The sequence below is a fragment of the Oryx dammah genome, unplaced genomic scaffold (assembly GCF_014754425.2).
Source record: "Oryx dammah isolate SB20612 unplaced genomic scaffold, SCBI_Odam_1.1 HiC_scaffold_9, whole genome shotgun sequence".
Lineage (NCBI taxonomy): Eukaryota > Metazoa > Chordata > Mammalia > Artiodactyla > Bovidae > Oryx > Oryx dammah.
Genome location: NW_024070193.1, coordinates 14,832,494 through 14,847,773, shown reverse-complemented (window position 1 = coordinate 14,847,773; position 15,280 = coordinate 14,832,494).

Genomic DNA, 15,280 nt, shown 5'->3' with positions numbered 1-15,280 from the left:
TGACTTCTTACTCATTTGTTCACTTGCTATCTTGCTTGCATATGAGAACTTTCATTACTATTATTCATAATTGTAAATTTATAATTTATATGTACAATTATTAATATCAAATAATGTTTTGCACCTCAAAGTCTATTGGGTTTGGTATCAATATGGCTATGGTTGTCTTCTTTTGGTTAGTACTTGTCTCTTTCAATCCTTTTATTCAACTGCTTTGAATCTTTAGATTTTGAGTGTTTCTTTTAAACATCTGGAGTTGGATTTTCTTTACTCTGACAACCTTTACTCTTTGTCTTTTAACTGAAAAGTCAGTTCATTATAGTGACTGTGATCATTAATATATTTTGAGCTTTCTATTTGTCCTACTTTTGCTTTTTTGGGGCTTCCCTGGTGGCTCAGCTGGTAAAGAATCCACCTGGTTCGATCCCTGGGTTGGGAAGATCCCCTGGAGAAGTGAACAGCTACCCACTCCAGTATTCTGGTCTGGTCTGGACTGTTCCATGGAGTCGCAAAGAGTCAGACATGACTGAGAGACTTTCATTCACTTTCTTTCGTTAATCTTCCTTTTTCTTTGGGGTGAGTAGTGTTTCTTTTTCCTCATTCCATTTTCTGGCTTTTTGTTTTGAAAACCACATTTCCTATTTTTTGACAATGTGGATACCCAATATGCTTAAACATTTACATTGAAGACAGTCTAATATTAATTAGTACCTTGATCCTCATCTCAAACAATGTGAGGTTCTTAGATCATTTCAATTTTAGTTTTTCTCCTAATGTATATGCTGTTATTTGACCAGTGTGTTAGTTGTTTAATGCCCTATAATAGACACTGCAAGTATTATTTTATACAGTGTTTAGATTTTCCAATATATTTGCCAAGATCTTGTTTCTCAGACCATCTGTGATTTGTACCGACCTTGCCTAGTGCTGAAAGTACAGCCTTTAGATGTTCTTTTGGTGAGTTATCTTAGTGGGAATTAGCTTTTATTTTATGGAAAATGTTTTTATTTAACCATCAGTCTTAAGTGGATGTTTTTCTGGGTATAAATGATAGTTCTTCGACTCTTTGCAACCCCTTGAATTGCAGCACGCAAGGCCTCCCTGTCCATCACCATCTCCCAGACTTCACTCAAACTCATGTCCATCGAGTCAGTGATGCCATCCAGCCATCTCATCCTCTGTTGTCCCCTTCTCCTCCTGCCCCCAATCCCTCTCAGCATCAGAGTCTTTTCCAGTGAGTCAACTCTTCACATGAGGTGGCCAAAGTACAGGAGTTTCAGCTTTAGCATCATTCCTTCCAGAGAACACCCAGGGCTGATCTCCTTTAGAATGGACTGGTTGGATCTCCTTGAAGTCCAAGGGACTCTCAAGAGTCTCCTCCAACACCACAGTTCAAAAGCATCAATTCTTCAGCGCTCAGCTTTCTTCTCAGTCCAACTCTCACATCCATACATGACTACTGGAAAAACCATAGCCTTGACCAGATGGACCTTTGTTGGCACAAAATATTATTATAACCAAGCTATGTGCTAGACACTGAGGAATCAGGTGTAAACTGGTGCACACTCTGTCTGTGTTCCTATGGGATTAACCAGATGGGAAAACAGACACTCAAACCGCTACACCCACGACAGTGTTGGTAACCGACATGAAGGGTCCACCGTGCTCTGCTTGTGCGAGGGAGCTCGTCCCAGTTGGGGGACCAGGAAAGGTTTCCCTCAGAGAAATGAAAATTGACTTGGGGATTAAACCAAAGCTCAGTGAATAAGTTGCAGGTACCCTGGGCACAGGCAGAGTTGGAAAGAGTGGAGTCGGGAGAGTATTCCAGCCATAAGAAATAGCAAATGCAAAGGCCCTGTGTGGTATGGCATGTCTGAGAAGCTGGAAGATGGTCAGTGGGACTAGATGACCAAGAATGGAGGTGATGGTGGCCAGCAAGGCTGGGAAGTTCAGCTGGAGGTCTGAAGAATCTGCAAGAAGAGCTTGCAGATTGTGGTGAAGATTTGGGGCCTTCTACTAAAATGATATCTTTCTATTTAGAATTCATAGTGGAGAAGTTGAAGGAAGGAGATAAGGAAAGAGGAAAGGCAGCTAGCCAGACAGGTTTGATTCCCAAGGATAAGACCCTGTCTAAAGTACAAGGCACTTGCTATCAAAGTCCTTCTGCTAATATGTCTGTAGCCATACATATACCTAAACTTCCCGTCTATGGTGTTCACAACTTGCTAAAGCGCATTTCATCTAAAAGAGAAAGGTAGATAATCAACAACTTTTCCTTGACTCACTTTTCAAAATAGTTGACAAAAAGCATTAAAGTCAGCGTCAGCAACCTCCTGTCCCATCCTCTACTCCTGTCCTCTGTCTCTCCCCAAATACACCATGGAAAAAAGACAGTCTCTCTTCAGCAAGTGTTGTTGGGACAATTGGACAGCCACGTGTACATCAATGAAGTTAAACACATCCTTCCACTATCCACAAAAATAAACTCAAAATGGCTCAAAGACTTAAACGTAACACATGACACCCCAAAACGCAAAATAGACAAAAATAGGCAAAACACTCCTAAATTGCAGCAGTGTTCTCTTAGGTCAGTCTCCCAACACAACAGAAATAAAAACAAAAATAAATGGGATGAATCAAGCTTAGCAGCTTTTTTACAGCAAATGAAAATCATAAATAAAAGACAAGACAACGTATGGATGGACTCGGAGAAACCATCTGCAAATGATGCAACTGACAAGAGCTTAATTTCCAAAATATGCCAATAGCTCTTGCAGCTCAATAATGAAAAACTATCCAATTAAAAATGGGCAGAAGACCTAAGCAGACATTTCTCCAAAGACAACATATGGGTGGCCAATAAGAACACGAAAAGGTGCTCAACATCACTAATTATCAGGGATATGCAAATCAAAACTCCAATCAGGTATCACTGCACACTGGTCAGAATGGCCATCATTGCAAAGCCTACAAATAACAAATGTTGGAGAGGATGTGGAGAAAACGGAACCTTTCTACACTGTTGGCAGCGATGGGGTTGGTGCAGCCACTATGGAACAGTATGGAGGTTCCCTAACACATTATTGATCACAGACATATTAATATGCCTTTTGCTACCTGAATATTGCTGACTAGAGACATATCAATACATTTTTAGGGAGTGATACAATTAACATTACCGTGTGAAATTGTTAGAGCTTTAAATCGATCACAGGTTCATTATATGACTTGATTGTTATTATCATCCACATTTTGCTCCATTAGGTTTTTGTTCCAACCATGAATATCATAAACACAAGTTTAGGACTGTAAAATTTTCAAAAAAGATACATCACCAAAAAAAAATTCAAAAATGAGTGGATATTTTTCAGTGAATTTTATGCAAATATTTTCTCTGATTGTCCAAGCAACATATATACTAGTATCTCAGAAGATGATAATTCTTCAGAATATAGTTATGATTCAGACGATGTGAAAATTAGACCAACAGAAAGACAAAAAACCTTACTGATTCTGATACCGACAGTGAAAATGAAGCTCACGGTGATGGAGAATGCTCCTTTGCTTCTGCAGAAGAGTACACTGAAGACAACATTTCCTGAAAATTAGAAGACTTTACAGCTGTGTCAGGTATAACCACGGGATGTGATAACCCACAAAGTGTTTGTGAAATGACAGATTTAATTTCGGGTAGTGACTTTTTTGAGCTGGTTGCTTGTCTAACTTGTATCACCAACAGAATGAAAAACCATATAAAAAATATGGTAAGGCTTTAAAATGGACCGATGTAGCCAACAGTGACATGAAAAAGTTTCCTGGATAATAATTTTGATGGGACAAATAAGAGTCACAGTGGAAAGAACACTGGTTGACTGATAACCTTACTTGAAACATCTATCATTCCAAAGTTTATGATAAGAAGAAGGTTCAAATAAATAATGTCACTAAAGTTGTCAACTTTAATGACAACTCCCTTTCCTACAGAGAGAATTTCAAAAGTTAAGCCTCTTCTGGATTCTTTTCTACCAAAATTTCAACTGCTGTGTATACTCATACAACAGCTATCACTCGATGAGACAATGATAAAAGGGGAGTGGATGACTCCGATTCAAAACCTATAATCCAGGAAAACCCCAAAAATATGGAATTTTGGTTAGGATGGTTAGTGAAAGTGAAAGTGAACACATATGCAACCTTGAGATTTACACCTTGAGGTGAAGGGAAGAAACTATGAAATAATATTATTGGCAGTAGCCCTATTTTGGGTCATGGAACCATGTTATCAAGACAATTATAATGGTGTGTGTCCACATCTGAAATATTTTTGAAAAATAAAACCAGAGTTTGTTGGGCTATAAGAGAGAATCATGGTCTATGAAACCAGTTTAAGGAGAAATCTAAAAATCTATAGAGGGGAAAAATGACATTCTTATGGAAGGGGGAAGCAATTCTTACATGGAAGGACAAGAGGCTAGTATGCACAGTGACAACTATTCATGACACCACCATAGCATCTATAGGACAGGAAGACAGGAGGACTGGCCATCGCATAACTAACCCCATTGGCACATTAGAGTATAATAAATATATGAAAGGAGTTGATCAATCCATCAATATCTGGCAAACTTTAATGTCCTCTGGAAAACTTGAAAATGGTATAAGACAGTGGGTTTCTATTTGAATAACTGTGGTTTGTTCAATGCATTTAAAATTTATTATAAGCTTGAAAGTGAAAGTGAAGTCACTCAGTCGTGTCCGACTCTTTGCGACCCCGTGGACTGTAGCCTACCAGGCTCCTCCGTCCATGAGATTCTCCAGGTAAGGATATTGGAGTGGGTTGCCATTTCCTTCTCCAGCTTAATGCTCCAAATAAACTGCCTCATAAGCAATGTTTCTTAGCCGGACCTAGATAATGGGTCACTCAGTGGTAGCCCCACACCTGGTCCTTCTTGTGGCATTTCCAAAAGAGCCCCCGGGAAACATCCACCCTATTGACTATCGCATAAAACAAAAGAACGTGTTCTAGACACAATAACACCCCCAGGACTAAAAATAAAAGGTGGCCAGAAAGTACAGAGTCTGCTCTTCGGCACAGTGAAACACTACGTATTTGTAAGAGGTGTTCTCTCTCCCTGCACAGAGGTGTCTGCCACGCTGCCTATCACACTATGTCACGTCATCCAGTCAATCGGTCCTGTCCAGTTCTTTGTGACCCACAGTCCGCAAGGCTCCTCTGTCCATGAAATTCTCCAGGCAAGAATACTGGAGTGGGTTGCCAATTCCTTCCCCAGGGGATCTTCCCAATCCAAGAACTGAACCCAGGTCTCCCACATTGCAGGCAGATTCTTTACCATCTGAGCCGTGCTTCAGTGAGACGTCTACAAAGTTTCAAACAGATACATTAAATGCAAGAAATTGTTATTTACTCAAAGGCAGGTGTTTCAATACTCACACATCACAAATTTCTGGTCATAGGCATTAGTTCCTGCAAAAATCACCCAGTCAGTAATGTGTTAAAACTAAAAGTAGAGTTATCATATGATTTAGAAATACCCGCTCCTGGGCACATATACAGACAAAACCCTCATTCGGAAAGACACTTACTTGCACCACTCCGGTCATCACGTCACCTCACAACAGCCAAGACATGGAAGCAACCTAAACGTCCAATGACAGATGAATGGACACAGATGTGGCATGGAGATACAGTGGGATGTTACTCAGCCATAAAAGAGAACGAAATAATGCCGCTTTCAGCAACATGAATGGACCAGATAGTGAATCTCACACTACGTGAAGTCAGAGAAAGACAAGTGTCATATCACTTATGTGTAAAATCTAAAATACAATATAAATGAGCTTATTTACATAAATAGACTCTCAGACATAGAAAGCAAACTTGTAGTTACCCAAGGGAAGGGGAGTGGAGAGGGATAAATTGGGAGTTGGGGATTAGCAGATACAAACCACTATATATAACATAGATACACAACAAGGTCTTACTATAGAGCACAGGGAATTATATTCAATATCTTTTGGGAGAGATCAAGAAGGTAGAACAGAAGGACATGGAGTTCCCTCCTCCCATAAATACATCAAAAAATCTACATGTGTAAAAATGCTCACAGAACACCTACTCACTGCTGGTAGAAGATCTCCTAGGATCAAAACCGCAAGAAAGGGCTTCCCTGGGGGCTCAGTGGTGAACCTATCCCTGCAGGCAACACCGGTTCCAGCACTGGCCCAGGAAGATTCCACATGCGTAGAGCAACTAAGCTGGCGCGCCACAGCTTCTGAACCTGTACCCTAGGGCTCGGGACCCGCAACGACCGGACCCACGTGCCGAAACTACCGAAGCGCACGCAGCCTAGAGCCTATGCTCTGCAACCAGAGAGACCACCGCAAGGAGAAGCCGGCACACGGGGACTAGAGTAACCCGTACTCGCGGCAACCAGAGAAAAGCCTAGGTCTCATCGAAGATTCAGCACAGCCAAAATTAAAGTAATAATAATATTAAAACTGTAATAGTATATAATAAAATTACAATAATATTAATTAATAATTTATAATAATAATAAACCTGCAAGAAAGATCACCAAGTGACCAGGTACAAACGAAGGGGAAAACAAAATGGATTCAGCATGGGGCCTGTACCCGTGGGAGGGTGCTAGGAAAGAGGAGAGGTTCCTTCACTCTGGGAACCCCCCTCAACAGCTGGGATACCAGCCAGGACAGGAAGGAACTTCACAGGCTCAGAGCAGAGTGTGGCAACCAGCCTGTGGCGGGCCAACAGAGAGGAACCATGTGGACGCTGGCCATTTCTGTTGGCTGCAGTCCACAGCCTGAGACTTGCGCCTGCTGGCGTGCGCAGTGGCTGGGTGCTGAAACTCAGGTTTCAACAAAAAGATCAGGAGAGAGGACTGGGGCTGGCTGTGGGGAGACCACCCCAAGGGGCTAGAATTTGTATACACCCCTGGTTGCCCTGGGGGTACAGGCAGGATGGAAGCCCAGCCCAGGTCGACAAGAAGCCCCCTTGTTAATGCACGTTTAGAGAGGGGGTAGGGCTCACCACTGCAATTTCTTTCTTGAGCCATGCACTCACAGTGGGGGTGGCTCCACCTCTATGAGGTCTGCGGGTGTGCAAGCCAGTGGGCTGACCACACATGTAGGTGGGGCCGAAACTTTAGCTGTATCTTGGCAGCTTTGGAGGACTGATGCTGCTGGCTCCTTTGAGCTCAATGCCTGAGTGACATCTGAGCCGACTGCAGGTATTCCCATGGTGGGTGCGTCCACATCAGCAGCTGCAGGCTTTGTGGGTGCAAGCATGTAGAGGAGAGGCCAGGGTCTGGGCTCACCCCATAGCTTCCATTTTGGGTCCAGGCATGCAACTGCCGCTTGTTCTGGTACCTGACCTCCATGGATCTGCACTGGAGGCTGGGTGAGCTCAGTGCCTGAGGGACATCTGGGCTGACTGCCTGCATAGCCATGGCTGAGGCATGGCCAAGGGCAGGGCCCAGATGACAGTGTCCTCTGGGAGTGGGCACAGTGGGTGATGGGTGACATTATAAGTGTACTTCCTGTACTTCCTGGTGTAGCTCCTGTGAAGGAATACTCACTGTCTCCTCTTCCAGCTGAAGCACCCCAGTCCCACCTACTCAGATCAGAGAGAGAGCTGGGGCCTCTACTCCAACAACTGGGGCGCAGATCCTGCCCTGGACAGGGCTGTGTAAAACACAGAGCAAAGATGAGATGCTGCTCAACATCCTGACCAGCTCTGGTCACACTACCAGTCATGACCCCATCAGGCAATAATGGCCAGAGCTCACCGAGGAAAGATGTGGTAGGAACCCATACTCAAAAAGGCTCTTTCATTAAAAATCCTAGACTCATGCAGGCTACACAGATATCACATCTAAATGCAAAGTTCCAAAGAATAGCAAGGAGAGATAAGAAAGCCTTCCTCAGGGATCAGTGAAAACAAACAGAGAACAATAGACTGAGAAAGACTAGAGATCTCTTCAAGAAAATTAGAGATACCAAGGGAAAATTTCATGCAAAGATGGGCACAATAAAGGACGGAAATGGTCTGGACCTAACAGAAGCAGATGTCAACCCACTCCAGTGTTCTCGCCTGGAGAATCCCAGGGGCAGGAGAGCCTGGTGGGCTGCTGTCTATGGGGTCACACAGAGTTGGACATGACCGAAGCGACTTAGCAGCAGTAGCAGCAACAGAAGCAGCAGATATTAAGAAGAGGTGGCAAGAATACACAGAAGAACTTTACAAAAAAGATCTTCATGATCCAGATAACCAGGATGGTGTGATCACTCACCTAGAGCCAGATATCCTGGAATGTGAAGTCAAGTGGGTCTTAGGAAGCATCACTACAAACAAAGCTAGTGGAGGTGACGGAATTCTAGCTGAGCTATTTCAAATCCTAAAAGATGATGCTGTGAAAGTGCTGCACTCATTATGCCAGCAAATTTGGAAAACTCATCAGTGGCCACAGGACTGGAAAAGGTCAGTTTTCATTCCAATCCCAAAGAAAAGCAATGCCAAAGAATGCGCAAACTACCACACAATTGTACTCATCTCACACGCTAGCAAAGTAATGCTCAAAATTCTCCAAGCTAGGCTTTAACAGTATGTGAACCAAGAACTTCCAGATGTTCAAACTGGATTTAGAAAAGGCAGAGATCAAATTGCCAACATCTGTTGGATCATCCAAAGAGCTACAGAATTTCAGAAAAAAACATCTGCTTCACTAACTACACAAAAGTCTTTGACTGTGTGGATCACAACAATCCTAAAGGAAAACCCAGTCAATCCTAATCAATCCTGAATATTCATTGGAAGGACTGATGCTGAAGCTGAAGCTCCAATAATTTGGCCACCTGATGCACAGAGCCAGCTCATAAGAAAAGACCATGCTGCTGGGAAAGATTGAAGGCAGGAGAAGGGGATGACAAAGGACAAGATGGTTGGATGGCATCACCAACTCAATGGACATGAGTTTGAGCAAACTCTGGGAGATGGTGAAGGACAGAGAAGCCTGGCGTGCTGCAGTCCATGGGGTCGCAAAGAGTCAGACGTGACTGAGCTACTGAACAACAGCAACAAAAGGCTACAAAGGGACACTTTTATAAAAAACAGCATTTCGAGACCACAGTAGATAACTGTTTTTCAATTCATAGTGTTAGAGAAATGCAGAAGCGGAGGCAACACTCCAATTAAAAGAACAAGAGAAATTTCCTGTAAGAATGAAGAATGAAGCAGACCTCTCCAGCACAGTAGATCCCTACTTCAAAAAAGGACATAATAAAAATACTGAAGGAATTAAGAAAGGCTGTTGATAGAAATACAGATCACTGTCACAAGGAACTAGAAACTGTAAAGAGGAGCCAATTAGAAAATGCATTTGCTGAGATGAAGCCAAGTTGCAGTCAATAAATAGCAAATGAAAAAATGCAGAAGAAAAAGTAAGTAGTCTGGCAAACAGAATAATGGAAATCACTCAATGAGAATACCAGACATAAAGACAAATTTTTAAAAAAATGAAAGCAATATACAAGACCTACGGGACAATACAAAATGAGTTGATCTATGTATAATAGGGATCCAAGGAGAAGACGACAGACAAAATGGGATAAAATATGTATTTCAAGAAACTATAACTTCCTTTGTGGGATGGGAGACAAGATGGTGAAGTATCAACATGTTAGGTAGAATAGGAAAAAAGAGTCCAAAATGGTGGTGGGACACGACTCAGTGACTTCACTTTCACTTTTCACTTTCATGCATTGGAGAAGGAAATGGCAACCCACTCCAGTGTTCTTACCTGGAGAATCCCAGGGACGGGGGAGCCTGGTGGGCTGCTGTCTATGGGGTCGCACAGAGTCAGACATGACTGAAGCGACTTAGCAGCAGCAGCAAAAGGCAAAGAAAGGGAAAAGCCTACAAAAATGGAACAAAAGAAAATCCATGCACCAAAGTGAGAACCTCAGGTGAAACAAACACGCCCCTTCCTGTGGCTAGCCCAATTTGCACAGGGCAGGCTCAGTGGGGGAGGAGACAAAACATAAAAAGAGGAAGTCAAGATAGATTGAGGTCTTTCCTCTGGAGTCAGCCCGCCCTCACACCTCTAGGGTGTACTGTCCTTTGTTTGCTGAATAAAACTCAGAGCTGTAACTGAGCTGTAACACTGGTCCACCATTTCAAATCTTTACTGTGGTAAGACAGAACCAGGGAAATTATACACTCTCCAAACAAACAGAAGACCTTTGAGCTCACTCCTCTCATGACCACACCAAAATCAGAATTAACTGCTAAACAGCCATCAATTAAAAAACGTTCAGTTTGGTTGCTCAGTCATGTCTGACTCTTTGCAACCCCATGGACCGCTGTCCCTCACTAACTCCTGGAGCCTACTCAAACTCATGTCCATTGAGTTGGTGATGCCATCCAACCATCTCATCCTCTGTCATCCCCTTCTCCTCCTACCTTCAATCTTTCCCAGCGTCAGGGTCTCTCTTTGCATCAGGTGGCCAAAGTATTAAAGTTTCAGCTTCAACATCGGTCCTTCCAATAAACATTCAGGACTGATTTCCTTTAGGATGGACTGGTTGGATCTTCTTGCAGTCCAAGAGACTCTCAAGAGTCTTCTCCAACACCACAGTTCAAAAGCATCAATTCTTTGGCACTCAACCTTCTTCACAGTCCAACTCTCACATCCATACATGACTACTGGAAAAACCATAGCCTTGACTAGATGGACCTTTGTTGGCAAAGTAATGTCTCTGCTTTTTAATAGGCTGTCTAGGTTGGTCATAACTTTTCTTCCAAGGAGCAAGCATCTTTTAATTTCATGGCTTCAGTCACCATCTGCAGTGATTTTGGAGCCCAGAAAAATAAAGTCAGCCACTGTTTCCACTGTTTCCCCATCTATTTGCCATGAAGTGATGGGACCAGATGCCATGATCTTCATTTTCTGAATGTTGAGCTTTAAGCCAACTTTTTTACTCTCCTCTTTCACCCAAGATGGACAGGTCATGGTGGAGAGTTCTGACAAAATGTGGTTCACTGGAGAAGGGAATGGCAAACCACTTCAGTATTCTTGCCTTGAGAACCCCATGAACAGTATGAAAAGGTAAAAAGATAGGACACTGAAAGATGAACTCCCCAGGTAGGTAGGTGCCCAGTATGCTACTGGAGATCAGTGGAGAAATAATTCCAGAAAAAATAAAGAGATGGAGCCAAAGCAAAAACAACACCCAGTTGTGAATGTGACTGGTGATGAAAGCAAGGTCTGATGCTATAAAGAGCAATATTACATAGGAACCTGGAATGTTAGCTCCATGATCAAGGGAAACTGGAAGTGGTCTAACAGGAGATGGCAAGAGTGAATGTCGACATTTTAGGAATCAGTGAACTAAAGTGGACTGGAATGGGTGAGTTTAACTCAGATGACCATTATATCTACTACTGTGGGCAAGAATCCCTTAGAAAAAATGGAGTAGCCATTATAGTCAACAAAAGAGTCCAAAACGCAATACTTGGATGCAATCTCAAAGAATGATAGAATGATCTCTGTTCATTTCCAAGGCAAACCATTCAATTTCACAGTAATCCAAGTCTAAGCTCCAACCAGTAATGCTGAAGAAGCTGAAGTTGAACAGTTCTAAGAAGACCTACAAGACCTTCTAGAACTAACACCCAAAAAAGACATCCTTTTCATTATAGGGGACTGGAATGCAAAAGTAGGAAGTCAAGAAACACCTGGAGTAACAGGCAAATTTGGCCTTGGAGTACAGAATGAAGCAGGGCAAAGACTAATAGAGTTTTGCCAAGAAAATGCACTGGTCATAGCAAACACCCTCTTCCAACAACACATGAGAAAACTCTACACATGGACTTCACCAGATGATCAACACTGAAATCAGATTGATTATATTCTTTGCAGCCAAAGAAGGGAGAAGCTCTATACAGTCAGCAAAAACAAGACCGGGAGTTGACTGTGGCTCAGCTCATGAACTCCTTATTGCCAAATTCAGACTTAAACTGAAGAAAGTAGGGAAAACCACTAGACCATTCAGGTATGACCTAAATAAAATCTGTTATGATTATACAGTGGAAGTGAGAAATAGATTTAAGGGACTAGATCTGATAGAGTGTCTGATGAACTATGGATGGAGATTCATTACATTGTACAGGAGACAAGGATCAAGATCATCCCCAAGAAAAAGAAATGCAAAAAAGCAAAGTGGCTGTCTGAGGAGGCCTTACAAATAGCTATGGAGAAAAGAGAAGTGAAAGGCAAAGGATAAAAGGAAAGATATACCTATTTGAATGCAGAGTTCCAAAGAATAGCAAGGAGAGATAAGAAAGCCTTCTTCAGTGATCAGTGCAAAGAAATAGAGGAAAGCAACAGAATGGGAAAGACTAGAGATCTCTTCAAGAAAATTAGAGATACCATGGGAACACTTCATGCAAAGATGGGTTCAAGAAAAAAACACTAGAATCTATCAACAATGATATTCTACATCCAAAGACATAAAGAAGAAACCACAATGATATGGTAGGAGGGGCACAGACACAATATAATCAAATCCCACATCCACTGGATGGGTGACCTACAAACGGGAATAATTACATCACAGATGTTCTCCCACAGAAGTGAGAGTTCTGAGTTTGATGTCAGGCTCCCCAGCCTAGGGGCCCAGCATTGGGAGGAGGCACCCCCAGAGCATCTGGCTTTGAAGGCCAATGAGGCTTGACTGCAGAAGCTCCATAGGAATGGGGGAAACAGAGACTCCTCCCTTGAAGGGTACACAGAAGGTCTCATGTGCACCAGGAACCAGGGCAAAAGCTTCATAGGAGTCTGGGCCAGACCTACCTGCTATTCTTGGGAGGTGACCTGGGTAGTTGGGGGGACCTCTTGTGGCTCACCCTGGGGACATAGAAACTGCTGGCAGAGATTATGGGAGTACTCATCTGCATAAATTCTCACTGGAGGCTGACATCTTAACTTAGGTCATTAGAACCAAGACCTAGCCCTACTGCCATAGGCTCCAGGGATGCCTCAGGCCAAACAAAAATCAGGGTGGGAACACATCCACACCCATTAGCAGACAAGCTGCCTAAACACCTCCTAAGCCCATAGCCACCTCTAGACACACCCCTTGACGTGGCCCTGCCCAGAGGGCCCAGACTCAGCTTCACCCACCAGTGGCCAGGCAAGAGCCCCTCAACCCAGGAAGCCTGCAGAAGCCTCTAGATCAACCTCATCCACCAGGGTGCACCAGAGGCAAAAATCTACAAGCCTGCAGCCTGTGAAACTGAGTCTGCAAACAAAGGCCAACACCTACTCTGGGGCCAGCCGGTCCCTAGCCCTTGGGTGACAAGAGGGGAGTGTATTGCTGAGACACATAGGACTTCCCTGAAAGAGGGCCACTTCTCCAAGGCTGAGAAACAAAACATACCGCATCACGAAAATACAAACAGATATTTAGGCAAAAATTAGGTGGGGCAGGAATATGTTCCAGAGGAAGGAACAAGATAAAACCCCAGAAGACCAACTGGACGGCATGGGGACAGGCGATCTACCTGGAAAAGGAAATCCACACAAGAAAGAGTTCAGAGTGATGATCACAAAGATGTTCAAAGAACTTAGGAAAACAAAGGATGCAAGAAGGAACAAAGTGAGAAGTTACATGTAGTTTGTAACAAAAAGAAAATATTAACAACCAAACAGAGCTGAAGAATAAAATACACGAAATGAAAAGATACACAGAAGGAATCAGTAGAAGGATAAATGAAGCATAAGAATGGATCAGTGAGCTGGAAGACATAGCAGTGGGAATCACTGCAGGGGAACGTAATATGGAAAAAAGATCAAGGGGTCATGGTCTGTTGCCACCTCCCTCCTGGAGCGGCTGTGAACTGCCGCCTCCATCTGCCCAAACCCCAGGACCAGGCACAAAGTGCTGTCTCTGCCCACCTGGACTCCACAAGTGGTTGTGAGCCGCCTCCACTCCCATCACGTGCTCCAGGGGTGGCCTGAGCCTCCACCACCGCTGACCGCTTCTAGACCAGGCATCAGCTGCCACGTCTGCATACCCTATCAAGGGCACAAAGATCAGCACGTGCTGAGAAAAGAGGCGATAGGCCCCTCTACTAACAACAACCCTGGCACCAAATATATTCAACTCAGACGAGCTACACAGTGATGTCTCCACACACAAAGGCCTCAGCAGACAACTGTTTCTTTTAACTCGGAAGGTAAGAGATATATAAATAAAGTAAAGAAGCTGAGAAACCACTCCCAGTTAAAAGACCATGAGAACTACCCTAAAAGGCCAAACAAGGCAACAGACGTCTTCTAATAGACACCGACTTAAGAAAGGATATAATGAAAATGGTGCAATGATAAAGAATCTGTCTGCCAGTGCAAGAGACACAAGAGATACAAGTTCGATTCCAGGGTTGGGAAGATACCCTGAAGTAGGAAGTGGCAACCCATTCCAGTATTCTCGCCTGGAAATTTCCATGGTCAGAGAAGTCTGGCAGCCTATAGTCCATGGAATTGCAAAGATTTGGACACAACTGAGTGAGCACACACACAATGAGAATATTTAAGGCATTAAGAAAGGCTATTGATAGAAATGCAGAGTACTGTAAAAAGGAACTAGAAACTATAAAGAGGAACCAAGAAAAAATAGAAAACTCATTTGCAGAGACAGGAACTGCAGATGAATGAAAGCAGAATAAGTAAATCAGAAAAACAAATAAGTAACCTGGAAGAAAGAATAATGGAAATCACCAAATCAGGACAGCAGACAAGCCAAAAAAAAAAAAAAAAAGAAGCAATACAAGACACCTGTGGGATAGTAAAAAGTGAACCAATCTACCCATAGCAGTGATTCCAGAACAGGCAGAAAGATAAAAGGAAATGGAAAATATATTTGAAGTAATTATGGTGGAAAGCTTCCCAAATCTAAAGGAAAGAGTATACCGGTACAGAGCGTTCCAAACAAGATGAACCCAGGCAGGCCTACACCAAGACATATGTTAATAAATGGCAAAAGTTAAGGATAAAGAGGATTCTAAAGGCAGCAAGATAAAAATAAAGAGCTAATTACAAGGGAACCCCCATAGGCTATCAGTTTATTTCTCTACAGAAACATTGCAGGTCAGAAAGGAATGGCAAAATATATTCAAAGTTATGAAAGGGAAAAATGTACAATATAGGATACTCTACCGAGCAAGATTATAATTGAGAATAGG